The 27,876-nt window shown below is 49.6% G+C and overlaps 1 protein-coding gene and 2 long non-coding RNA genes across 6 annotated transcripts in view; 1 reads left to right on the plus strand and 2 right to left on the minus strand.

Annotated features, from left to right (window-relative positions):
- Positions 1-27,876, plus strand: part of ncf1 (neutrophil cytosolic factor 1) — a 299,264-nt gene that overhangs the window by 5,815 nt on the left and 265,573 nt on the right. The gene's annotated exons all lie outside the window — the stretch shown is intronic.
- On the minus strand, positions 552-11,022 carry LOC139226558 (uncharacterized). The gene is made up of 2 exons (XR_011587286.1): positions 10,482-11,022; positions 552-1,238 (listed from the first exon to the last, which is right to left on the minus strand). It is a non-coding gene; the product is annotated as an uncharacterized lncRNA (long non-coding RNA).
- LOC139227063 (uncharacterized) lies at positions 16,637-27,097 on the minus strand. The gene is made up of 2 exons (XR_011587367.1): positions 26,557-27,097; positions 16,637-17,323 (listed from the first exon to the last, which is right to left on the minus strand). It is a non-coding gene; the product is annotated as an uncharacterized lncRNA (long non-coding RNA).

A 27,876-nucleotide genomic window follows, 5' to 3' on the forward strand; every position in this document is an offset into this window, starting at 1 on the left:
TCTCAGTCACACTCAATGTAACGTTTACACACAGCACGGTGTGAGTCTCAGTCACAGTCAGTGCAAGGTTTACACACAGCATGGTGTGAGTCTCAGTCACAGTCAGTGCAAGGTTTACACACAGCACGGTGCGTGAGTCTCAGTCAGTCAGTGCAAGGTTTACACACAGCGCGGTGCGTGAGTCTCAGTCACAGTCAGTGCAAGGTTTACACACAGCACGGTGCGTGAGTCTCAGTCAGTCAGTGCAAGGTTTACACACAGCGCGGTGCGTGAGTCTCAGTCAGTCAGTGCAAGGTTTACACACAGCACGGTGCGTGAGTCTCAGTCAGTCAGTGCAAGGTTTACACACAGCACGGTGCGTGAGTCTCAGTCACTGTGTGAGGTTTACACACAGCACGGTGCATGAGTCTCAGTCACAGTCAGTGCAAGGTTTACACACAGCACGGTGCGTGAGCCTCCCATCTTGCAGCGACAGACACACATAACAGTGCAGCTTGAAAACAAGTTGATAGGTCCTTACTATACAGTATAAATGCACACGAGGCCCATGCTTGAGAGGTCAGTCTGTAACCTGTCCTTTATTCCTTAGCACTCAAGTGATGAAGGTGGGTGGAGCTTCCCCTTTTGTACCTGAAGGCCCAGGTTAGGAGTGTCTCCCACCTAGTGGTCAGTGTTCTCACAGTGTACAACTTAGGTCAGATTATACATGGGTTACATTGCTGGTTGAATACATGACACAAGTGATTGTGAAAACTTTAACGGGTGTGTTACTATGCCGCGCCTTTAAGACTTGGCTTTTCCCGGGATCTGACTCGGAGTTCCGCGCATGCGCAATCGTTCTGCCAAATGTACCGACCAAACTTCCGTTATTGCCGCTGTCAGCTCCTCGCCCGAATGTGACGAATTTCTGGGCGGGAGGCATAAATCTTTTCAAGGCGCTAAAATTACCACTCCGCCTGGATTCCCACCGCAACATCTCTCCCCCAGGGAGTTGGAAATGAGCAGAATGTTTCTGGGGAGCAGTGAGTGTGACCGAGAGCTTTTGGAAACTGAGATTGTCTGGTTGCAGAATGAAGGAAATTCCCCAATCCATCGCGGTGGTTGATTACCAATCTTCCTGGTGCTGCTCTGCCGATATCGTGTCTGTCTCCGGACTCATGGCAAGCATTGCCCACACCGATCACTGGGCACCATCAAGGCCACTGATTCATGGCTTTCTTCGGGGGATAAAGGACAATCTGCAAAACACCAAGTAATAAAAACAGCATTTGATTTATTCAGAAACCCTTCACCAGTATTTTGCTGATTGAATCCTTCAATGCTGCACCAGAGAAACCAGCAAATACACCTCTTAGTCTCACACATCACCTTCCACCGCATGAGCCAAATAGTCTAATCCCACACTCCCTCTCACTCCCCACCCTTTAATATCCCACCCAGTCTAATCCCACACTCCCTCTCACTCTCCGCATCCTTTAATATCCCACCCAGTCTAATCTCACTCTCCCCCTCACTCCCCCCCTTTAATATCCCACCCAGTCTAATCCCACTCCCCCCCTCACTCCCCCTTTTAATATCCCACCCAGTCTAATCCCACTCTCCCCCTCACTCCCCCCCTTTAATATCCCACTCAGTCTAATCCCACTCTCGCCCTTACTCCCCCCCTTTAATATCCCACCCAGTCTAATCCCACTCTCCCTCTCACTCCCCCCCCTTTAATATCCCACTCAGTCTAATCCCACTCTAGCCCTCACTCCCCCCTTTAATATCCCACTCAATCTAATCCCACTCTCGCCCTCACTCCCCCCCTTTAATATACCACCCAGTCTAATCCCACTCTCCCCCTCACTCCCCCCCCCTTTAATATCCCACCCAGTCTAATCCCACTCTCGTGCTCAGGCTCCATAGTTTTAATATTCGTTTTGAAGAAACTATCAAATTCATTTCAAAATTATTGATAGCTTCTGATTGAAAATGGTTTGTGGGAGAACATTAAAATAGGAGGAGGCCATTCAGCCCTTCAAGCCTGCTCTGCCATTAAATTAGATCATGGCTGATCGTTATCTCAACTACCGGTGATCAGGATGTCATCTTGGAACACGACGGTTCTGGGAACGGACTTCAGTAGATTTTCAATATTCCTCTTCGACACCTCGACCAACTCCTGTGTCATATAGGCTGACGTCTAGTCCAGTTTTATGAATGACTTCCCTCTGGCTAGCTTCGCAAACAAGTTATCAGCCTTTGGTAATGGGTACTGATCTTGTTTCGAAACCCTGTTGATCGTAGCCTTGTAGTCTCCACAAAAACATAGAAACATAGAAAATAGGTGCAGGAGTTGGCCGTTCGGCCCTTCGAGCCTGCACCACCATTCAATAAGATCTTAGCTGATCATTCCCTCAGTACTCCTTTCCTGCTTTCTCTCCATACCCTTTGATCCCTTCAGCCATAAGAGCCATACCTAACTGCCTCTTGAATATAGCCAATGAACTGGCATCAATAACTCTCTGCGGCAGGGAATTCCACAGGTTAACAACTCTCTGAGTGAAGAAGTTTCTCCTCATCTCAGTCCTAAAAGGCCTACCCCTTATCCTAAGACTGTGTCCCCTGGTTCTGGACTTCACCTACATCGGGAACATTCTTCCTGCATCTAACCTGTCCAGTCCTGTCAGAATCTTATATGTTTCTATGAGATCCCCTCTCATCCTTCTAAACTCCAGGGAATACAGGCCCAGTCGATCCAGTCTCTTCTCATATGTCAGACCAGCTATCCCGGGAATCAGTCTGGTGAACCTTCGCTGCACTCCCTCAATAGCAAGGACCTCCTTCCTCAGATTAGGAGACCAAAATTGAACACAATATTCCAGGTGAGGCCTCACCAAGGCCCTGTACAACTGCAGTAAGACCTCCCTGCTCCTATAGTCAAATCCCCGAGCTAAGAAGGCCAACATACCATTCTTCACCGCCTGCTGTACCTGCATGCCAACTTTCAGTGACTGATGAAGCATGACACCCAGGTCTCGTTGCACCTCCCCCTTTCCTAATCTGCCGCCATTCAGATAATATTCTGCCTTCGTGTTTTTGCCCCCAAAGTGGATAACCTCACAATTATCCACATTATACTGCATCTGCAATGCATTTGCCCACTCACCTAACCTGTCCAAGTCACCCTGCAGCCTCTTAGCGTCCTCCTCACAGCTCACACTGCCACCCAGTTTCGTGGCATCCGCGAACTTGAAGATACTACACTCAATTCCTTCATCTAAATCATTGATGTATATTGTAAATAGCTGGGGTCCCAGCACTGAGCCCTGTGGCACTCCACTAGTCACTGCCTGCCATTCTGAAAAGGACCCGTTTATCCCGACTCTCTGCTTCCTGTCTGCCAACCAGTTCTCTATCCACGTCAGTACATTACCCCCAATAATATGTGTTTTGATTTTGCACACCAATCTCTTGTGTGGGACCTTGTCAAAAGCCTTTTGAAAGTCCAAATACACCGCGGCCGCAGAAATGCCTATCTATTCCCCTTACAATCGAATCCCCTATCACTATAGCTGTCCCACTCTTTTTCCTGCCCTCCTGTGCAGCAGAGCCACCCACGGTGCCATGAACTTGGCTGCTGCTGCTCTCCCCTAATGAGTCATCTCCCTCAAAAGTACCCAAAGCGGTGTATCTGTTTTGCAGGGGGATGACCGCTGGGGACCCCTGCACTACCTTCCTTGCACTGCTCTTCCTGTTGGTCACCCATCCCCTATCTGGCTGTGTACCCTTTACCTGCGGTATGACCAACTCAATAAACGTGCTATTCACGTCATTCTCAGCATCATGGATGCTCCAGAGTAAATCCACCTGCAGCTCCAGTGCCGTAATGTGGTCTGTCAGGTGCTGCAGGCGGATGCACTTCCCGCACACGTTGTCATCAGGGACACGGAAGTGTCCATGACTTCCCACATATTACAGGAGGAGCATAACACGTGTCCGAGCTCTCCTGCCATGACTTAACCCTTAGATTAACTTAATTTGGCAACAACAATGCTAAAAGTTACTCACTGATAAAGAAAAGAAAAGCTACTCACCAATCACCAGCCAATCGTTTACCCCCTTGGCTGTGACGCCACCTTTCAATTTCTTTCTACTTCTTTTTTGCCTCACTGCTGCAGCTGCACCGGCTGGCCTCTTCGATGCTGCTGCTGCTGGGCCTTTTATAGGCCTCACCAACACTGCTCCCCGACTGCCTCTGATTCTGACTGAGCCATCTCTTTTCAGCACAGGAACAATGGGGCTGGCCCATTCATTAAATTCGACCGGTGATATGATCCCTTCACGCTGGAGTCTGTCCAGATCAATTTCGACCTTCTTCCTCATCATATACGGAACTGCCCGAGCTTTATGATGGATGGGTCTTGCATCTGAGTCCACGTGGACTGTACCTTGGCTCCCATGAAGTTGCCGATACCCGGTTCAAACAGTGAGGGGAACTTGCTCAATACTTGGGCACATGTATCTTCCTCCGAAAGCAAAGCCTTTATGTCGTTCCAGTCGCATCTGATTTTCTCCAACCAGCTCCTGCTGAGCAGCGTTGGGCCATTGCCTGGAACGATCCACAGCGGTAACTCGTGAACTGCACCATTACATGACACGTTAATTTGTGCACTGCCAATCACCTTTATCAGTTCTTTGGTGTACATGCGCAGCTTGGCTTTAACAGGGTTCAGCCTGGGCCTCACTGTCTTAGTATCTCACAGCTTATTAAATGGCCTCTCTTTCATGATCGATTGACTCGCTCCCATGTCCAGTTCCATCGATACCGGTATCCCGTTAAACTTTATATTAATCAAAATTGGTTTACTCTTGGTTATGAAGGAGTACAGTCATAGAAAAACATAGAAAACATAGAAAATAGGTGCAGGAGTAGGCCATTCGGCCCTTCTAGCCTGCACCGCCATTCAATGAGTTCATGGCTGAACATGCAACTTCAGTACCCCATTCCTGCTTTCTTGCCATACCCCTTGATCCCCCTAGTAGTAAGGACTACATCTAACTCCTTTTTGAATATATTTAGTGAATTGGCCTCAACAACTTTCTGTGGTAGAGAATTCCACAGGTTCACCACTCTCTGGGTGAAGACGTTTCTCCTCATCTCGGTCCTAAATGGCTTACCCCTTATCCTTAGACTGTGACCCCTGGTTCTGGACTTCCCCAACATTGTGAACATTCTTCCTGCATCTAACCTGTCTAAACCCATCAGAATTTTCAACGTTTCGATGAGCTCCCCTCTCATTCTTCTGAACTACCGTGAATACAAGTCCAGTTGATTTAGTCTTTCTTGATAGGTAGTCCCGCCATCCCGGGAATCAGTCTGGTGAACCTTCGCTGCACTCCCTCAATAACAAGAATGTCCTTCCTCAGGTTAGGAGACCAAAACTGTACACAATACTCCAGGTGTGGCCTCACCAAGGCCCTGTACAACTGTAGCAACACCTCCCTGCCCCTGTACTCAAATCCCCTCGCTATGAAGGCCAACATGCCATTTGCTTTCTTAACCGCCTGCTGTACCTGAATGCCAACCTTCAATGACTGATGTACCATGACACCCAGGTCTCGTTGCACCTCCCCTTTTCCTAATCTGTCACCATTCAGATAATAGTCTGTCTCTCTGTTTTTACCACCAAAGTGGACAACCTCACATTTATCCACATTATACTTCATCTGCCATGCATTTGCCCACTCACCTAACCTATCCAAGTCGTTCTGCAGCCTCATAACATCCTCCTCGCAGCTCACACTGCCACCTAACTTAGTGTCATCTGCAAATTTGGAGATACTACATTTAATCCCCTCGTCTAAATCATTAATATACAGTGTAAACAGCTGGGGCCCCAGCACAGAACCTTGCGGTACCCCACTAGTCACCGCCTGCCATTCTGAAAAGTACCCATTTACTCCTACTCTTTGCTTCCTGTCTGACAACCATTTCTCAATCCATGTCAGCACACTACCCCAATCCCATGTGCTTTAACTTTGCACATTAATCTCTTGTGTGGAACCTTGTCGAAAGCCTTCTGAAATATACCACATCAAATGGTTCTCCCTTGTCAACTCGACTGGAAACATCCTCAAAAAATTCCAGAAGATTTGTCAAGCATGATTTCCCTTTCACAAATCCATGATGACTTGGACCTATCATGTCACCTCTTTCCAAATGCGCGGCTATGACATCCTTAAAACTGATTCCATCATCTTACCCACTACCGATGTCAGGCTGACCGGTCTACAATTCCCTGTTTTCTCTCTCCCTCCTTTTTTTAAAAAGCGGGGTTACATTGGCTACCCTCCACTCGATAGGAACTGATCCAGAGTCAATGGAATGTTGGAAAATGACTTTCAATGCATCCGCTATTTCCAAGGCCACCTCCTTAATTACTCTGGGATGCAGTCCATCAGGCCCTGGAGATTTATCGGCCTTCAATCCCATCAATTTCTCCAACACAATTTCCCAACTAATAAGGATTTCCCTCAGTTCTTCCTCCTTACTAGACCCTCTGACTCTTCTTATATCAGGAATGTTGTTAGTGTCCTCCTTAGTGAATACCGAACCAAAGTACTTGTTCAATTGGTCTGCCATTTCTTTGTTCCCCGTTATGACTTCCCCTGATTCTGACTGCAGGGGACCTACATTTGTCTTTACTAACCTTTTTCTCTTTACATATCTGTAGAAACTTTTGCAATCTGTCTTAATGTTCCCTGCAAGCTTCTTCTCGTACTCCATTTTCCCTGCCCTAATCAAACCTCAGCAAATCAATCCTCCTCTGCTGAGTTCTAAATTTCTCCCAGTCCCCGGGTTCGCTGCTATTTCTGGCCAATTTGTATGCCACTTCCTTGGCTTTAATACTATCCCTGATTTCCCTTGATAGCCACGCTTGACCCACCTTCGCTTTTTTATTTTTATGCCAGACAGGAATGTACAATTGTTGTAGTTCATCCATGCGGTCTCTAAATGTCTGCCATTGCCCATCCACAGTCAACCCCTCAAGTATCATTCGCCAATCAATCCTAGCCAATTCAGGCCTCATACCTTCAAAGTTACCCTTCTTTAAGTTCTGGACCATGGTCTCTGAATTAACTGTTTCATTCTCCATCCTAATGCAGAATTCCACCATATTATGGTCACTCTTCCCCAAGGGGCCTCGCACAACGAGATTGCTAATTAATCCTCTCTCATTACACAACACCCAGTCTAAGATGGCCTCTCCCCTAGTTGGTTCCTCGACATATTGGTCTAGAAAACCATCCCTTATGCACTCCAGGAAATCCTCCTCCACCGTATTGCTTCCAGTTTGGTTAGCCCAATCTATGTGCATATTAAAGTCACCCATTATAACTGCTGCACCCTTATTGCATGCACCCATAATTTCTTGTTTGATGCCCTCCCCAAGTCCATACACTTCCTCCTCTGGCATCTCGGATTGCATATCCAGATCCGCGCTAGTCTGACTCTCATCCTCCACGTGGCGTGTCACAGCACGCTTGCTCATCTGCGGACACTTGCGCTGGAGATGCCCCACTCTCAGACAGCCTTTGCATCTATATTGCTTAAATCGGCATTGCTGGTGCCGATGATTTCCCCCACAACGCCAACACGGAGAAGTCGGATACGTTCCCGCTGGCAGATTTGGGCAGCCACAGGTTTCGCGAATGCAGCCGGATAGGCCCTGCCGTGTGCCGCTCTGCCGAATGCCGAATCAATCACATTTACAGTACTTGCCGAGGTTCGGTTCTTCACCGCTATTTGCTTTAGACTCCTGTTAATCGTCATTGAGCGATCTGGATGGCCCTTTTTAAATCCAACTCCTCCACCGCCAGAAGTTTGCGCAGGATCACCTCGTGGTTGATACCGATAACAAAGAAGTCCCGCAGCATGTCTGCAAACACCGTCCCGAACTTGCACGGTCCCGCTAGACGTCTCAGGTCGGCAACGAATTCCGCCGCGCTCTGGCCCTCTGATCGAACGTGTGTAAAACTTGTATCTTGAGATGATGGTGCCATCGTCTGGCTTGAGGTGCTCCCGTACCAATGTACACAACTCCTCATAAGTTTTCTCTGTTTGAACACTAGACATGAGTAGATTCTTCATCAGACTGTAGATCTTTGAACCGCACACAGTGAGGAACACAGCCCAGCACCGATCTGCATCGTCGACCCACTTCATTTTGTTGGCCACGAAGTACTGGTTCAAATGGCTCACAAAGTCTGCCCAATCTTCTCCCTCCACGAATCACTCTAAAAATCCAATCGTGCTCATTTTGTAAACAAAGCTTCTTGTATTCTCGTTGCCAACTGTTATGTATGCAATAAAGGTTCAAACTGAGTAATGTTTAACTAAACAAGGTACACCCTTAGCTCTGCTTTATTTAGGCCCAAAGTGCCTGATTCTCAAAATGGCTGGCCTTTTATACCAGAGCAGCACCATGTGTGTGTTGCTCAGTGGCCTCCAACAATTACACCATCTGGTGGCTGCATGTACATACATGACACATAGTCAAATCATCCTCTTGGTAAAGAAATGTTTCTAACCTCCCCAGTAACTCTTTTTGTGATTCTATTAAGTTTGTGTCCTCTCTTTACCATTTCACTGACCAGCGGAAACATTCTGTAACTGTGCACCTTATCATCGCCCCTTCATCATCAGGGTCACCTCTTCCCCATTCCAGCTCTTCAATCTCCATCAATAACTGTCATTCCTTGGCCTAGAAATTGGGCTCTGCCCGGCCTGGGGGCGGTAACACTCGGGAGGGGCCAGACTTTGTGGCGTGGCAGAAGTCCCGCCCCAGCAATAAATTCAGCTTATTGCCCCGGAAGGAAGTGGAGTAGGAAGTTCCCTGGGGCGGTAAAGGGGCACAGGCCTCAGCAACATTCCGTAGTGGTCCGTGTAGCCCTTCTGACTCTGCTGAAGCAGCAGCCGGCTACCTGGAGTCCGAGGACCAGGGGTGCGGGCGATTAGTAGCCTGCCGGGCCGAGTGATCGCGGCACCAACCCCGCCAACAGCCCGCGATCCAAGCGCCAACGGAAACGCCGGCCGCCTCCCCTTTAACTACCGCCCCGGTAGGGGCAGGGATCCGGCATGTGTCCCCTGTCACTGTCACCGCCCCACTCTACTCCGGGGGCAAAACCCAATGTAGGAGCGGGCCCCACTAACGGGGCGATGCGCACGGTGATCATGGCCGCCGCTAAACTCCCGGCCAATTTAGTCGGAGTCGGCAGTGGCACCGACCCCGGTCACAAAGTCATCCCAGGGGTGCTAATCCTAAATGCAAATGCACCCAATTTCTCCCCCCTTATCTCTGGCGATACACCAGTGAACCCACACTGCAACCTCCGTCCTGTAATAGGGGCACAAGACTCCATGCAGTAGTTGAACTGCAGCCTAACTAATGCGTCGTACAAGCTCAACATCACCACTTCCAATAACGAATTCAGGAGAAACGTCTTCACCCTGCGCGGTGAGAATGTGGAACTCGCTGCCATGGGGAGCGGTGGAGCGAATGGACCAGCGGCATTGCAGGGGGAGCTGGATAAACACATGCGGGAGAAGGGTTTTGCTGATTGGGGGAGATGAAGAGCTGTGGGAGGTGGGTCTTGTGGAGCATAAACATCGGCATCAACCTGTTGGGCCCAGTGGAATTTACAGCACAGAGGCAGGCCATGTAATTCATGGGATTCTTTGCTTTTCTAATCTATGCCTCTAGATATAAAACCATGAGTCCATTGGCCTGATATACTTGCACTGCCGTCTGTAGTGACCGTTTTGACTTTACAAGGTCCCTCTGCTCCATTTAAAATCACACAAGGTAAGATCAATTTCCTGTCACACTGCTGCTTCCAAAATAATTGTCACAGCTTTCCACGTTGACCTGCATGTGCCACTTATCTCCAATGCTGCTCCCCTCTCTGTATCCTCCCAAAGTCATTGTCACAGTTTACCATAGCCCATTTTTGGTGTCAGGAGCAGATATGTTCCCTCAGTTCTTACACCAAGATCATTTCTGTATATAGTAAGAGAAACTCCAACATAAACCCGTGTGGAACCCCACTCACTGCATGATCCCGTCTGAGACACTTCCTCCACCCCTGACCCTTTGCACCCTGCCCCCGGATCATCCCTATACCCACGTGCCCACATTTCCCTCATTCTCTTATGTGGGACCTCATCTAATGCTTTTTGAACATCCATGTAACCCACACCACCTTTTCTTCATCTACTCTCTCTGATCGCTCTTCAGCAAATTCTGCGATTGGTCTCTGGCCCACCCACAATCGAGTTTCACTTACTGCTGGGTTTCTATTTTCATCAATGGCTTCAGTTCCCCAATTGTTCCCTGCACCTGTTAGTTTCCATTTCTTTGTACTGTTTCCTAGTTTGTGGCCTTCCCACATCTCGTGTTGTTTTACAATCTTTTCCTCTATAGTCTTTTACGCACCTTTCTCCCTGTTCACCTAAAGATGAATCTCCTCTCTGAGCTGGCGACTAAACTCCTGCCTCTCCAGTGACTGATCCCAGTAATGGTTCCGATTCTGGGACCACGTTCGGTGCCGCCCCATTCGGTAACCGAGACGGGGCGGGACTTGCTACGCCCGGCATGGAGGCCCAGCACCAGCCTGGTGTTACCGACTGAAGGGCAATGTTGGGCACTCCACTGCCTCTCGGGGCAGGAACGGGGCGATATAAGCGGGAATTGTCCAGCGCTGTGCGACCTCTCCGTGTTAAAGGCTCGGCAGTGGGGTGAGTGGGCTCCACTACACCACGGGGGAGCAGGGTGCCGTGGCCGCAGGGGTGGAGTGCCGGGCTGCACCATCGCGGCATGGACTCTGCGAATTGGGTAACGGAAGGCCGGCCATGCTGAATAAAGGCACCGTGCACCCCCTTTACGTTTCGCCCCGCGAGCAGAGCGCGGCCGTGACCTGCGAGGCTGGCACTGACATTGCCCATGGTGACCTCACGGCGCCTTGTCCAATCTCCGCCATGGGGCGGAAACAGGTCGCTGCGCATGGCGATGACATCATCATCGGTGCAGTGGCCCGGGTGCTATTGGTGGGAGTGGGGTGCTGCCGGTTTGCACCTCCGCTAACTCGCGAGCTATTCCGCAGGAGATGGCAGCGCCCCAATTGCGCCCCTCCCCCTGCCCCCGGCCGGCGAGAAATCGTTTGTGCCTCATTAGCCTTCCCCAAGAGGGGGCACAAACCAGGCAACGCTCTCCCCCTTGCTTCAGGCCTGCCTGCACCAGCAGTGTTTCCCAGTTATTAAACAGAGATGATTCCATTAACTTGATTGTTTTTCTATCTTTATTCCTCTCCTGGGGAGCTGTGGAAAGTAGTGGAAGGGTTCGTAAGCTGATTAACGGACTGATAGGCCGTGCCCTGAATGTTCCTCCCATGGCCGTAACCAGCTTTACCCCGGCCGAGAGGGTCATTAGTCCTGTACAGCGAGAGGGTTTATGGGCTCCCACAACCCGTAGGATAAGGGCACAAACCCACCCCCCCCTCACCCATACCCACCCACATCCCCCAACCCCCCCACCCATACCCACCCACATCCCCCAACCCCCCCACCCATACCCACCCACATCCCCCAACCCCCCCACCCAAACCCACACACAACCACACCCCCCCCCACCCAAACCCAACCTCACCCACCCCACCCCCACCCAAACCCAAACCCACACACAACCACACCCACATCCCACACCCCACCCAAACTCACCCACCCACCCCCACCCAAATCCACACACAACCACACCCACACCCACACCCCACCCACACCTCTCCCACCCCTGTGACAATAACAACGACAACTTGCATTTATAGAGCACCTATGATGTGGTAAAATATCCCAAGGTGTTTCACAGGAGCGTTATCAGACACAATTTGACACCGAGTTACATAAGGAGAGATTAGCACAGATGAGAGGAAGGTTTTAAGGAGCATCTTAAAGGAGGATAGAGAGGGGGAGAGTTTTAGGGAGGGAGTCCCAGAGCTTAGGGCCCAGGCAACAGAAGGCACGGCCACCGATGGTGGAGCGATTATAATCGGGGATGTTCAATAGGCTGCGTTTATCTCTGTCCAGAGTTAATTTTCTATCTATAGAATGGTTTCTGTAGTTTCTGGCTGTTTTCTCTACCCCCTCCCTGCATTACCCACATTTTGGGTGCGAGATTAATGTTGTGCAGGGAGAACACCAATGTGCTTCCCAATATCCAAGGTGTTACAAAGCATTGGCAGATCAATGACCTGTGGCAGGGGTGAAGGGACCTGGCTTTGTCCTGTACTTGGATACATGTCTCAGTAGAGACCAACTGCATCTCCGTGCCTCACCCACTGACTGTGGGTGGCAGGAGAAGGCCATTAAAGGGCAGACATTGGCTTTATAAATAGAAGAGGAATACAATAGAAAAGCCAGGAAGCTAGGATGAACCTGTATAAAACACTGGTTCGGCCCCAGCTGGAGTATTGTGTCCAATTCTGGGCACCACACTTTAGGAAGGATGTGAGGGTGCAGAGATTTCCGAGAATGGTTCCAGGGATGAGGGACTTCAGTTACGTGGAGAAGCTGGGGTTGTTCTCCTTGGAGCAGAGAAGGTTAAGGGGATATTTAATAGAGGTGTTCAAAATCATAGAATCATAGAAGTTTACAGCACAGAAGGAGGCCATTTCAGCGCATCATCCCGACCAACAAGAGGCTACCCAGCCTAATCCCACTTTCCAGCTCTCGGTCCGTAGCCCTGTAGGTTACAGCACTTCAGGTGCACATCCAAGTGCTTTTTAAATGTGGTGAGGGTTTCTGCCTCTACCACCCTTTCAGGCAGTGAGTTCTAGACCCACACCACCCTCTGGGTGAAGACATATCCCCTCAAATCCCCTCTAAACCTCCTACCAACAACTTTAAATTTATGCCCCCTGGTTGTTGACCCCTCTGCCAAGGGAAACAGGTCCTTTCTATCCACTCTATCCAGGCCCCTCATAATTTTATACACCTCAATGAGGTCTCCCCTCAGCCTCCTCTGTTCCAATGAAAACAAATCCAGCCTATCTAATCTGTCCTCATAGCTATGATTCTCCACTCCCGGCAACATCCTCATAAATCTCCTCTGTACCCTCTGCAATGCAATCACATCCTTCCTGTAATTCCTATTGTAGTGTATGGAGAAAGAGCCAGACTGAACACCGTGAGCTCAAAGTAAAGTGTGACCTTAGTCTTTTATTGCAGGTCTCCAGAGTGCCTCTCCAACCTGTGAGGCCTCCTTAAATACCTGTGCTTCCAAGCGATTATGGGATCCCTTGGGAATCCAGGGGAATGAGCCTCTGGTGACTGTACAGAGTAAATACAAGTTTACATATATAACAACAGTCCCCCCCCGCAAAGTCAATAGTGTAACTATTTACAATGTGAGTCGATCTGGGGCCCTTCTTGCCCTGGTTGATCGTCTCGGTGTGAAAGCTGGTGTTGTTGAATCATTTGTTGGGCCCTCGCTGGGCTGCTGCACAGCTGGCCTTGCTGGGCTGCCTGGTGTGTTGGACCCTGCAGGGCTGTTGTGGATGATGGGTTCTGCTTCATGGTCAACCGTGGTGTCGGTTGACATTGGTGTGTGTGTTGGGGGATCAAAAAAGGTAGGGTCCAAGGTGGGTTGCTCAGGATAGTCCGTGAATCGGAGTTTGATTTAGTCCAAGTGTTTCCGGTGAATGAGTCCATTTGAAAGTTTGACCCGAAACACCCTGCTCCCCTTTTGGCCACGACAGTGCCGGGAAGCCACTTGGGACCTTGTCCATAATTTAATACAAATACAGGATCATTGACTTCAATCTCGCGTGACACATTTGCGCTATCGTGGTATGCACTTTGTTGAAGCCGCCTGTTCTCTATCTGTTCGTGTAGATCAGGGTGAACTAACGAGAGCCTTGTCTTAAGTGCTCTTTTCATGAGCAGTTCAGCAGGTGGGATCCTAGTGAGTGAGTGAGGTCTCGTGCGGTAGCTAAGCAGGACTCGGGATAGACGAGTCTGCAGTGAGCCTTCAGTTACCCTCTTCAAGCCTTGCTTGATGGTTTGCACTGCTCTCTCTGCCTGACCATTGGACGCTGGTTTAAACGGGGCAGATGTGACATGTTTGATCCCATTACGGGTTAAATTCTTTGAACTCAGCACTGGTAAAACATGGCCCATTGCCACTCACCAGAACTTCGGGTAAGCCGCGAGGGGCAACCATGGCCCGCAGGCTTTCAGTAGTGACAGCGGATGTGCTAGCCAACATTATCTCACATTCAATCCACTTGGAGTATGCATCTACAAACACAAGGAACATTTTACCCAAGAACGGGCCTGCATAGTCAACGTATACCCTAGACCACGGTTTGGAGGGCCAAGACCATAAACTTTGCGGCGCCTCCCTGGGTACATTGCTTAACTGCGAGCATGTATTACATCTGTGAACGCAGGACTCTAAGTCTGCATCGATACCGGGCCACCACACGTGGGATGTGGCTATCGCTTTCATCATTATGCCTGGGTGGGTACTGTGGAGGTCATTGATGAAGGTGTCTCTGCCCTTCTTGGGGACCACTACCCCACAGAAGGCAGTCTGCCTGTATAGACATTTCATCTTTGCGCCATTGGAACGGCTTTATCTCTTCCTGCATTTCCACTGGGATACTGGACCAGCTCCCGTGAAGCACACAGCTTTTGACTAGAGATAATAAGGGGTCCTGGCTTGTCCAGGTTTTGATCTGCCGGGCAGTGACGGGTGATTGCTCACTCTCAAATGCTTCCATAACCAGGGCTAGATCTGCGGGCTGCACCATTTCTACCACCGTGGTGGGCAATGGCAGCCTACTGAGAGCATGGGCGCAGTTTTCTGTGCCTAGCCTGTGGCGGATGGCGTAGTTGTATGCGGATAACGTGAGTGCCCATCTCTGGATGCGGGCTGATGCGTTGGTATTTATCCCTTTTTTCTCGGAATACAGGGATATAAGTGGCTTATGGTCAGTTTCCAATTCGAATTTTAGTCCAAACAGGTATTGATGCATTTTCTTTACCCCATAGACACACACTAACGCTTCTTTTTCAATCATGCTGTAGGCTCTCTCCGCCTTAGACAGACTCCTGGATGCATAAGCATCTGATTGCAGTTTCCCAAAATCAAAAGCTTGTTGCAATACACATCCGACGCCATATGACGATGCAAAACATGTTCGTACCAAACGCTTACATGGATCATACAACACAAGCAATTTGTTTGAGCATAACAATTTTCTCGATTTTACAAAGGCATTTTCTTGGCTTTTGCCCCAAACCCATTCACCCCCTTTTTGTAATGAGACATGCAGTGGTTCTAACAGTGTGCTGAGACCCAGTAAGAAGTTACCAAAGTAATTCAAGAGTCCCAGAAACGACCACAGCTCCGTCACGTTCTGTGGCCTCAGTGCATTCTCGATTGCCTCCGTCTTCGCGTTGGTGGGCCTGATGCCGTTCGCCACAATCCTCCTTCCCAGGAACTCCACTTCAGGCGCCAGGAAAATGCACTTCGAGCGTTTTAACCTGAGCCCCACGCGGTTGAATCGACTAAGAATCTCCCCCAGGTTCTGCAGATGCTTGACTGTGTTCCGACCTGTGACCAAAATGTTGTCCTGGAAGACCACGGTGTGCGGGACCGACTTTAGTAAACTTTCCATGTTTCTCTGGAATATTGCCACAGCCGATCGGATTCCAAATGGACATCTGTTATAAACAAAAAGACCTTTGTGTGTGTTAATGCAGGTGAGGGCCTTCGATGATTCCTCCAGTTTCTGCGTCATGTAGGCTGAGGTCAGATCCAGCTTCGTGAATGTCTTTCCTCCTGCCAGCGTTGCAAAGAGGTCGAAACAATTGATACTTACTTTGTAATCGCCACAGATTCTGACAGTGCCGTCTCCCTAAGGACTACAGTTTACTCACAGCACGGTGCGTGAGTCTCAGTCAGTCAGTGCAAGGTTTACACACAGCACGGTGCGTGAGTCTCAGTCACAGTGTAAGGTTTACACACAGCACGGTGCGTGAGTCTCAGTCACACTCAATGTAACGTTTACACACAGCACGGTGTGAGTCTCAGTCACAGTCAGTGCAAGGTTTACACACAGCATGGTGTGAGTCTCAGTCACAGTCAGTGCAAGGTTTACACACAGCACGGTGCGTGAGTCTCAGTCAGTCAGTGCAAGGTTTACACACAGCGCGGTGCGTGAGTCTCAGTCACAGTCAGTGCAAGGTTTACACACAGCACGGTGCGTGAGTCTCAGTCAGTCAGTGCAAGGTTTACACACAGCGCGGTGCGTGAGTCTCAGTCAGTCAGTGCAAGGTTTACACACAGCACGGTGCGTGAGTCTCAGTCAGTCAGTGCAAGGTTTACACACAGCACGGTGCGTGAGTCTCAGTCACTGTGTGAGGTTTACACACAGCACGGTGCATGAGTCTCAGTCACAGTCAGTGCAAGGTTTACACACAGCACGGTGCGTGAGCCTCCCATCTTGCAGCGACAGACACACATAACAGTGCAGCTTGAAAACAAGTTGATAGGTCCTTACTATACAGTATAAATGCACACGAGGCCCATGCTTGAGAGGTCAGTCTGTAACCTGTCCTTTATTCCTTAGCACTCAAGTGATGAAGGTGGGTGGAGCTTCCCCTTTTGTACCTGAAGGCCCAGGTTAGGAGTGTCTCCCACCTAGTGGTCAGTGTTCTCACAGTGTACAACTTAGGTCAGATTATACATGGGTTACATTGCTGGTTGAATACATGACACAAGTGATTGTGAAAACTTTAACGGGTGTGTTACTATGCCGCGCCTTTAAGACTTGGCTTTTCCCGGGATCTGACTCGGAGTTCCGCGCATGCGCAATCGTTCTGCCAAATGTACCGACCAAACTTCCGTTATTGCCGCTGTCAGCTCCTCGCCCGAATGTGACGAATTTCTGGGCGGGAGGCATAAATCTTTTCAAGGCGCTAAAATTACCACTCCGCCTGGATTCCCACCGCAACATCTCTCCCCCAGGGAGTTGGAAATGAGCAGAATGTTTCTGGGGAGCAGTGAGTGTGACCGAGAGCTTTTGGAAACTGAGATTGTCTGGTTGCAGAATGAAGGAAATTCCCCAATCCATCGCGGTGGTTGATTACCAATCTTCCTGGTGCTGCTCTGCCGATATCGTGTCTGTCTCCGGACTCATGGCAAGCATTGCCCACACCGATCACTGGGCACCATCAAGGCCACTGATTCATGGCTTTCTTCGGGGGATAAAGGACAATCTGCAAAACACCAAGTAATAAAAACAGCATTTGATTTATTCAGAAACCCTTCACCAGTATTTTGCTGATTGAATCCTTCAATGCTGCACCAGAGAAACCAGCAAATACACCTCTTAGTCTCACACATCACCTTCCACCGCATGAGCCAAATAGTCTAATCCCACACTCCCCACCCTTTAATATCCCACCCAGTCTAATCCCACACTCCCTCTCACTCTCCGCATCCTTTAATATCCCACCCAGTCTAATCTCACTCTCCCCCTCACTCCCCCCCTTTAATATCCCACCCAGTCTAATCCCACTCCCCCCCTCACTCCCCCTTTTAATATCCCACCCAGTCTAATCCCACTCTCCCCCTCACTCCCCCCCTTTAATATCCCACTCAGTCTAATCCCACTCTCGCCCTTACTCCCCCCCTTTAATATCCCACCCAGTCTAATCCCACTCTCCCTCTCACTCCCCCCCCTTTAATATCCCACTCAGTCTAATCCCACTCTAGCCCTCACTCCCCCCTTTAATATCCCACTCAATCTAATCCCACTCTCGCCCTCACTCCCCCCCTTTAATATACCACCCAGTCTAATCCCACTCTCCCCCTCACTCCCCCCCCCTTTAATATCCCACCCAGTCTAATCCCACTCTCGTGCTCAGGCTCCATAGTTTTAATATTCGTTTTGAAGAAACTATCAAATTCATTTCAAAATTATTGATAGCTTCTGATTGAAAATGGTTTGTGGGAGAACATTAAAATAGGAGGAGGCCATTCAGCCCTTCAAGCCTGCTCTGCCATTAAATTAGATCATGGCTGATCGTTATCTCAACTACCGGTGATCAGGATGTCATCTTGGAACACGACGGTTCTGGGAACGGACTTCAGTAGATTTTCAATATTCCTCTTCGACACCTCGACCAACTCCTGTGTCATATAGGCTGACGTCTAGTCCAGTTTTATGAATGACTTCCCTCTGGCTAGCTTCGCAAACAAGTTATCAGCCTTTGGTAATGGGTACTGATCTTGTTTCGAAACCCTGTTGATCGTAGCCTTGTAGTCTCCACAAAAACATAGAAACATAGAAAATAGGTGCAGGAGTTGGCCGTTCGGCCCTTCGAGCCTGCACCACCATTCAATAAGATCTTAGCTGATCATTCCCTCAGTACTCCTTTCCTGCTTTCTCTCCATACCCTTTGATCCCTTCAGCCATAAGAGCCATACCTAACTGCCTCTTGAATATAGCCAATGAACTGGCATCAATAACTCTCTGCGGCAGGGAATTCCACAGGTTAACAACTCTCTGAGTGAAGAAGTTTCTCCTCATCTCAGTCCTAAAAGGCCTACCCCTTATCCTAAGACTGTGTCCCCTGGTTCTGGACTTCACCTACATCGGGAACATTCTTCCTGCATCTAACCTGTCCAGTCCTGTCAGAATCTTATATGTTTCTATGAGATCCCCTCTCATCCTTCTAAACTCCAGGGAATACAGGCCCAGTCGATCCAGTCTCTTCTCATATGTCAGACCAGCTATCCCGGGAATCAGTCTGGTGAACCTTCGCTGCACTCCCTCAATAGCAAGGACCTCCTTCCTCAGATTAGGAGACCAAAATTGAACACAATATTCCAGGTGAGGCCTCACCAAGGCCCTGTACAACTGCAGTAAGACCTCCCTGCTCCTATAGTCAAATCCCCGAGCTAAGAAGGCCAACATACCATTCTTCACCGCCTGCTGTACCTGCATGCCAACTTTCAGTGACTGATGAAGCATGACACCCAGGTCTCGTTGCACCTCCCCCTTTCCTAATCTGCCGCCATTCAGATAATATTCTGCCTTCGTGTTTTTGCCCCCAAAGTGGATAACCTCACAATTATCCACATTATACTGCATCTGCAATGCATTTGCCCACTCACCTAACCTGTCCAAGTCACCCTGCAGCCTCTTAGCGTCCTCCTCACAGCTCACACTGCCACCCAGTTTCGTGGCATCCGCGAACTTGAAGATACTACACTCAATTCCTTCATCTAAATCATTGATGTATATTGTAAATAGCTGGGGTCCCAGCACTGAGCCCTGTGGCACTCCACTAGTCACTGCCTGCCATTCTGAAAAGGACCCGTTTATCCCGACTCTCTGCTTCCTGTCTGCCAACCAGTTCTCTATCCACGTCAGTACATTACCCCCAATAATATGTGTTTTGATTTTGCACACCAATCTCTTGTGTGGGACCTTGTCAAAAGCCTTTTGAAAGTCCAAATACACCGCGGCCGCAGAAATGCCTATCTATTCCCCTTACAATCGAATCCCCTATCACTATAGCTGTCCCACTCTTTTTCCTGCCCTCCTGTGCAGCAGAGCCACCCACGGTGCCATGAACTTGGCTGCTGCTGCTCTCCCCTAATGAGTCATCTCCCTCAAAAGTACCCAAAGCGGTGTATCTGTTTTGCAGGGGGATGACCGCTGGGGACCCCTGCACTACCTTCCTTGCACTGCTCTTCCTGTTGGTCACCCATCCCCTATCTGGCTGTGTACCCTTTACCTGCGGTATGACCAACTCAATAAACGTGCTATTCACGTCATTCTCAGCATCATGGATGCTCCAGAGTAAATCCACCTGCAGCTCCAGTGCCGTAATGTGGTCTGTCAGGTGCTGCAGGCGGATGCACTTCCCGCACACGTTGTCATCAGGGACACGGAAGTGTCCATGACTTCCCACATATTACAGGAGGAGCATAACACGTGTCCGAGCTCTCCTGCCATGACTTAACCCTTAGATTAACTTAATTTGGCAACAACAATGCTAAAAGTTACTCACTGATAAAGAAAAGAAAAGCTACTCACCAATCACCAGCCAATCGTTTACCCCCTTGGCTGTGACGCCACCTTTCAATTTCTTTCTACTTCTTTTTTGCCTCACTGCTGCAGCTGCACCGGCTGGCCTCTTCGATGCTGCTGCTGCTGGGCCTTTTATAGGCCTCACCAACACTGCTCCCCGACTGCCTCTGATTCTGACTGAGCCATCTCTTTTCAGCACAGGAACAATGGGGCTGGCCCATTCATTAAATTCGACCGGTGATATGATCCCTTCACGCTGGAGTCTGTCCAGATCAATTTCGACCTTCTTCCTCATCATATACGGAACTGCCCGAGCTTTATGATGGATGGGTCTTGCATCTGAGTCCACGTGGACTGTACCTTGGCTCCCATGAAGTTGCCGATACCCGGTTCAAACAGTGAGGGGAACTTGCTCAATACTTGGGCACATGTATCTTCCTCCGAAAGCAAAGCCTTTATGTCGTTCCAGTCGCATCTGATTTTCTCCAACCAGCTCCTGCTGAGCAGCGTTGGGCCATTGCCTGGAACGATCCACAGCGGTAACTCGTGAACTGCACCATTACATGACACGTTAATTTGTGCACTGCCAATCACCTTTATCAGTTCTTTGGTGTACATGCGCAGCTTGGCTTTAACAGGGTTCAGCCTGGGCCTCACTGTCTTAGTATCTCACAGCTTATTAAATGGCCTCTCTTTCATGATCGATTGACTCGCTCCCATGTCCAGTTCCATCGATACCGGTATCCCGTTAAACTTTATATTAATCAAAATTGGTTTACTCTTGGTTATGAAGGAGTACAGTCATAGAAAAACATAGAAAACATAGAAAATAGGTGCAGGAGTAGGCCATTCGGCCCTTCTAGCCTGCACCGCCATTCAATGAGTTCATGGCTGAACATGCAACTTCAGTACCCCATTCCTGCTTTCTTGCCATACCCCTTGATCCCCCTAGTAGTAAGGACTACATCTAACTCCTTTTTGAATATATTTAGTGAATTGGCCTCAACAACTTTCTGTGGTAGAGAATTCCACAGGTTCACCACTCTCTGGGTGAAGACGTTTCTCCTCATCTCGGTCCTAAATGGCTTACCCCTTATCCTTAGACTGTGACCCCTGGTTCTGGACTTCCCCAACATTGTGAACATTCTTCCTGCATCTAACCTGTCTAAACCCATCAGAATTTTCAACGTTTCGATGAGCTCCCCTCTCATTCTTCTGAACTACCGTGAATACAAGTCCAGTTGATTTAGTCTTTCTTGATAGGTAGTCCCGCCATCCCGGGAATCAGTCTGGTGAACCTTCGCTGCACTCCCTCAATAACAAGAATGTCCTTCCTCAGGTTAGGAGACCAAAACTGTACACAATACTCCAGGTGTGGCCTCACCAAGGCCCTGTACAACTGTAGCAACACCTCCCTGCCCCTGTACTCAAATCCCCTCGCTATGAAGGCCAACATGCCATTTGCTTTCTTAACCGCCTGCTGTACCTGAATGCCAACCTTCAATGACTGATGTACCATGACACCCAGGTCTCGTTGCACCTCCCCTTTTCCTAATCTGTCACCATTCAGATAATAGTCTGTCTCTCTGTTTTTACCACCAAAGTGGACAACCTCACATTTATCCACATTATACTTCATCTGCCATGCATTTGCCCACTCACCTAACCTATCCAAGTCGTTCTGCAGCCTCATAACATCCTCCTCGCAGCTCACACTGCCACCTAACTTAGTGTCATCTGCAAATTTGGAGATACTACATTTAATCCCCTCGTCTAAATCATTAATATACAGTGTAAACAGCTGGGGCCCCAGCACAGAACCTTGCGGTACCCCACTAGTCACCGCCTGCCATTCTGAAAAGTACCCATTTACTCCTACTCTTTGCTTCCTGTCTGACAACCATTTCTCAATCCATGTCAGCACACTACCCCAATCCCATGTGCTTTAACTTTGCACATTAATCTCTTGTGTGGAACCTTGTCGAAAGCCTTCTGAAATATACCACATCAAATGGTTCTCCCTTGTCAACTCGACTGGAAACATCCTCAAAAAATTCCAGAAGATTTGTCAAGCATGATTTCCCTTTCACAAATCCATGATGACTTGGACCTATCATGTCACCTCTTTCCAAATGCGCGGCTATGACATCCTTAAAACTGATTCCATCATCTTACCCACTACCGATGTCAGGCTGACCGGTCTACAATTCCCTGTTTTCTCTCTCCCTCCTTTTTTTAAAAAGCGGGGTTACATTGGCTACCCTCCACTCGATAGGAACTGATCCAGAGTCAATGGAATGTTGGAAAATGACTTTCAATGCATCCGCTATTTCCAAGGCCACCTCCTTAATTACTCTGGGATGCAGTCCATCAGGCCCTGGAGATTTATCGGCCTTCAATCCCATCAATTTCTCCAACACAATTTCCCAACTAATAAGGATTTCCCTCAGTTCTTCCTCCTTACTAGACCCTCTGACTCTTCTTATATCAGGAATGTTGTTAGTGTCCTCCTTAGTGAATACCGAACCAAAGTACTTGTTCAATTGGTCTGCCATTTCTTTGTTCCCCGTTATGACTTCCCCTGATTCTGACTGCAGGGGACCTACATTTGTCTTTACTAACCTTTTTCTCTTTACATATCTGTAGAAACTTTTGCAATCTGTCTTAATGTTCCCTGCAAGCTTCTTCTCGTACTCCATTTTCCCTGCCCTAATCAAACCTCAGCAAATCAATCCTCCTCTGCTGAGTTCTAAATTTCTCCCAGTCCCCGGGTTCGCTGCTATTTCTGGCCAATTTGTATGCCACTTCCTTGGCTTTAATACTATCCCTGATTTCCCTTGATAGCCACGCTTGACCCACCTTCGCTTTTTTATTTTTATGCCAGACAGGAATGTACAATTGTTGTAGTTCATCCATGCGGTCTCTAAATGTCTGCCATTGCCCATCCACAGTCAACCCCTCAAGTATCATTCGCCAATCAATCCTAGCCAATTCAGGCCTCATACCTTCAAAGTTACCCTTCTTTAAGTTCTGGACCATGGTCTCTGAATTAACTGTTTCATTCTCCATCCTAATGCAGAATTCCACCATATTATGGTCACTCTTCCCCAAGGGGCCTCGCACAACGAGATTGCTAATTAATCCTCTCTCATTACACAACACCCAGTCTAAGATGGCCTCTCCCCTAGTTGGTTCCTCGACATATTGGTCTAGAAAACCATCCCTTATGCACTCCAGGAAATCCTCCTCCACCGTATTGCTTCCAGTTTGGTTAGCCCAATCTATGTGCATATTAAAGTCACCCATTATAACTGCTGCACCCTTATTGCATGCACCCATAATTTCTTGTTTGATGCCCTCCCCAAGTCCATACACTTCCTCCTCTGGCATCTCGGATTGCATATCCAGATCCGCGCTAGTCTGACTCTCATCCTCCACGTGGCGTGTCACAGCACGCTTGCTCATCTGCGGACACTTGCGCTGGAGATGCCCCACTCTCAGACAGCCTTTGCATCTATATTGCTTAAATCGGCATTGCTGGTGCCGATGATTTCCCCCACAACGCCAACACGGAGAAGTCGGATACGTTCCCGCTGGCAGATTTGGGCAGCCACAGGTTTCGCGAATGCAGCCGGATAGGCCCTGCCGTGTGCCGCTCTGCCGAATGCCGAATCAATCACATTTACAGTACTTGCCGAGGTTCGGTTCTTCACCGCTATTTGCTTTAGACTCCTGTTAATCGTCATTGAGCGATCTGGATGGCCCTTTTTAAATCCAACTCCTCCACCGCCAGAAGTTTGCGCAGGATCACCTCGTGGTTGATACCGATAACAAAGAAGTCCCGCAGCATGTCTGCAAACACCGTCCCGAACTTGCACGGTCCCGCTAGACGTCTCAGGTCGGCAACGAATTCCGCCGCGCTCTGGCCCTCTGATCGAACGTGTGTAAAACTTGTATCTTGAGATGATGGTGCCATCGTCTGGCTTGAGGTGCTCCCGTACCAATGTACACAACTCCTCATAAGTTTTCTCTGTTTGAACACTAGACATGAGTAGATTCTTCATCAGACTGTAGATCTTTGAACCGCACACAGTGAGGAACACAGCCCAGCACCGATCTGCATCGTCGACCCACTTCATTTTGTTGGCCACGAAGTACTGGTTCAAATGGCTCACAAAGTCTGCCCAATCTTCTCCCTCCACGAATCACTCTAAAAATCCAATCGTGCTCATTTTGTAAACAAAGCTTCTTGTATTCTCGTTGCCAACTGTTATGTATGCAATAAAGGTTCAAACTGAGTAATGTTTAACTAAACAAGGTACACCCTTAGCTCTGCTTTATTTAGGCCCAAAGTGCCTGATTCTCAAAATGGCTGGCCTTTTATACCAGAGCAGCACCATGTGTGTGTTGCTCAGTGGCCTCCAACAATTACACCATCTGGTGGCTGCATGTACATACATGACACATAGTCAAATCATCCTCTTGGTAAAGAAATGTTTCTAACCTCCCCAGTAACTCTTTTTGTGATTCTATTAAGTTTGTGTCCTCTCTTTACCATTTCACTGACCAGCGGAAACATTCTGTAACTGTGCACCTTATCATCGCCCCTTCATCATCAGGGTCACCTCTTCCCCATTCCAGCTCTTCAATCTCCATCAATAACTGTCATTCCTTGGCCTAGAAATTGGGCTCTGCCCGGCCTGGGGGCGGTAACACTCGGGAGGGGCCAGACTTTGTGGCGTGGCAGAAGTCCCGCCCCAGCAATAAATTCAGCTTATTGCCCCGGAAGGAAGTGGAGTAGGAAGTTCCCTGGGGCGGTAAAGGGGCACAGGCCTCAGCAACATTCCGTAGTGGTCCGTGTAGCCCTTCTGACTCTGCTGAAGCAGCAGCCGGCTACCTGGAGTCCGAGGACCAGGGGTGCGGGCGATTAGTAGCCTGCCGGGCCGAGTGATCGCGGCACCAACCCCGCCAACAGCCCGCGATCCAAGCGCCAACGGAAACGCCGGCCGCCTCCCCTTTAACTACCGCCCCGGTAGGGGCAGGGATCCGGCATGTGTCCCCTGTCACTGTCACCGCCCCACTCTACTCCGGGGGCAAAACCCAATGTAGGAGCGGGCCCCACTAACGGGGCGATGCGCACGGTGATCATGGCCGCCGCTAAACTCCCGGCCAATTTAGTCGGAGTCGGCAGTGGCACCGACCCCGGTCACAAAGTCATCCCAGGGGTGCTAATCCTAAATGCAAATGCACCCAATTTCTCCCCCCTTATCTCTGGCGATACACCAGTGAACCCACACTGCAACCTCCGTCCTGTAATAGGGGCACAAGACTCCATGCAGTAGTTGAACTGCAGCCTAACTAATGCGTCGTACAAGCTCAACATCACCACTTCCAATAACGAATTCAGGAGAAACGTCTTCACCCTGCGCGGTGAGAATGTGGAACTCGCTGCCATGGGGAGCGGTGGAGCGAATGGACCAGCGGCATTGCAGGGGGAGCTGGATAAACACATGCGGGAGAAGGGTTTTGCTGATTGGGGGAGATGAAGAGCTGTGGGAGGTGGGTCTTGTGGAGCATAAACATCGGCATCAACCTGTTGGGCCCAGTGGAATTTACAGCACAGAGGCAGGCCATGTAATTCATGGGATTCTTTGCTTTTCTAATCTATGCCTCTAGATATAAAACCATGAGTCCATTGGCCTGATATACTTGCACTGCCGTCTGTAGTGACCGTTTTGACTTTACAAGGTCCCTCTGCTCCATTTAAAATCACACAAGGTAAGATCAATTTCCTGTCACACTGCTGCTTCCAAAATAATTGTCACAGCTTTCCACGTTGACCTGCATGTGCCACTTATCTCCAATGCTGCTCCCCTCTCTGTATCCTCCCAAAGTCATTGTCACAGTTTACCATAGCCCATTTTTGGTGTCAGGAGCAGATATGTTCCCTCAGTTCTTACACCAAGATCATTTCTGTATATAGTAAGAGAAACTCCAACATAAACCCGTGTGGAACCCCACTCACTGCATGATCCCGTCTGAGACACTTCCTCCACCCCTGACCCTTTGCACCCTGCCCCCGGATCATCCCTATACCCACGTGCCCACATTTCCCTCATTCTCTTATGTGGGACCTCATCTAATGCTTTTTGAACATCCATGTAACCCACACCACCTTTTCTTCATCTACTCTCTCTGATCGCTCTTCAGCAAATTCTGCGATTGGTCTCTGGCCCACCCACAATCGAGTTTCACTTACTGCTGGGTTTCTATTTTCATCAATGGCTTCAGTTCCCCAATTGTTCCCTGCACCTGTTAGTTTCCATTTCTTTGTACTGTTTCCTAGTTTGTGGCCTTCCCACATCTCGTGTTGTTTTACAATCTTTTCCTCTATAGTCTTTTACGCACCTTTCTCCCTGTTCACCTAAAGATGAATCTCCTCTCTGAGCTGGCGACTAAACTCCTGCCTCTCCAGTGACTGATCCCAGTAATGGTTCCGATTCTGGGACCACGTTCGGTGCCGCCCCATTCGGTAACCGAGACGGGGCGGGACTTGCTACGCCCGGCATGGAGGCCCAGCACCAGCCTGGTGTTACCGACTGAAGGGCAATGTTGGGCACTCCACTGCCTCTCGGGGCAGGAACGGGGCGATATAAGCGGGAATTGTCCAGCGCTGTGCGACCTCTCCGTGTTAAAGGCTCGGCAGTGGGGTGAGTGGGCTCCACTACACCACGGGGGAGCAGGGTGCCGTGGCCGCAGGGGTGGAGTGCCGGGCTGCACCATCGCGGCATGGACTCTGCGAATTGGGTAACGGAAGGCCGGCCATGCTGAATAAAGGCACCGTGCACCCCCTTTACGTTTCGCCCCGCGAGCAGAGCGCGGCCGTGACCTGCGAGGCTGGCACTGACATTGCCCATGGTGACCTCACGGCGCCTTGTCCAATCTCCGCCATGGGGCGGAAACAGGTCGCTGCGCATGGCGATGACATCATCATCGGTGCAGTGGCCCGGGTGCTATTGGTGGGAGTGGGGTGCTGCCGGTTTGCACCTCCGCTAACTCGCGAGCTATTCCGCAGGAGATGGCAGCGCCCCAATTGCGCCCCTCCCCCTGCCCCCGGCCGGCGAGAAATCGTTTGTGCCTCATTAGCCTTCCCCAAGAGGGGGCACAAACCAGGCAACGCTCTCCCCCTTGCTTCAGGCCTGCCTGCACCAGCAGTGTTTCCCAGTTATTAAACAGAGATGATTCCATTAACTTGATTGTTTTTCTATCTTTATTCCTCTCCTGGGGAGCTGTGGAAAGTAGTGGAAGGGTTCGTAAGCTGATTAACGGACTGATAGGCCGTGCCCTGAATGTTCCTCCCATGGCCGTAACCAGCTTTACCCCGGCCGAGAGGGTCATTAGTCCTGTACAGCGAGAGGGTTTATGGGCTCCCACAACCCGTAGGATAAGGGCACAAACCCACCCCCCCCTCACCCATACCCACCCACATCCCCCAACCCCCCCACCCATACCCACCCACATCCCCCAACCCCCCCACCCATACCCACCCACATCCCCCAACCCCCCCACCCAAACCCACACACAACCACACCCCCCCCCACCCAAACCCAACCTCACCCACCCCACCCCCACCCAAACCCAAACCCACACACAACCACACCCACATCCCACACCCCACCCAAACTCACCCACCCACCCCCACCCAAATCCACACACAACCACACCCAC

The sequence above is a fragment of the Pristiophorus japonicus genome, chromosome 16 (genome assembly GCF_044704955.1).
Source record: "Pristiophorus japonicus isolate sPriJap1 chromosome 16, sPriJap1.hap1, whole genome shotgun sequence".
NCBI lineage: Eukaryota > Metazoa > Chordata > Chondrichthyes > Pristiophoridae > Pristiophorus > Pristiophorus japonicus.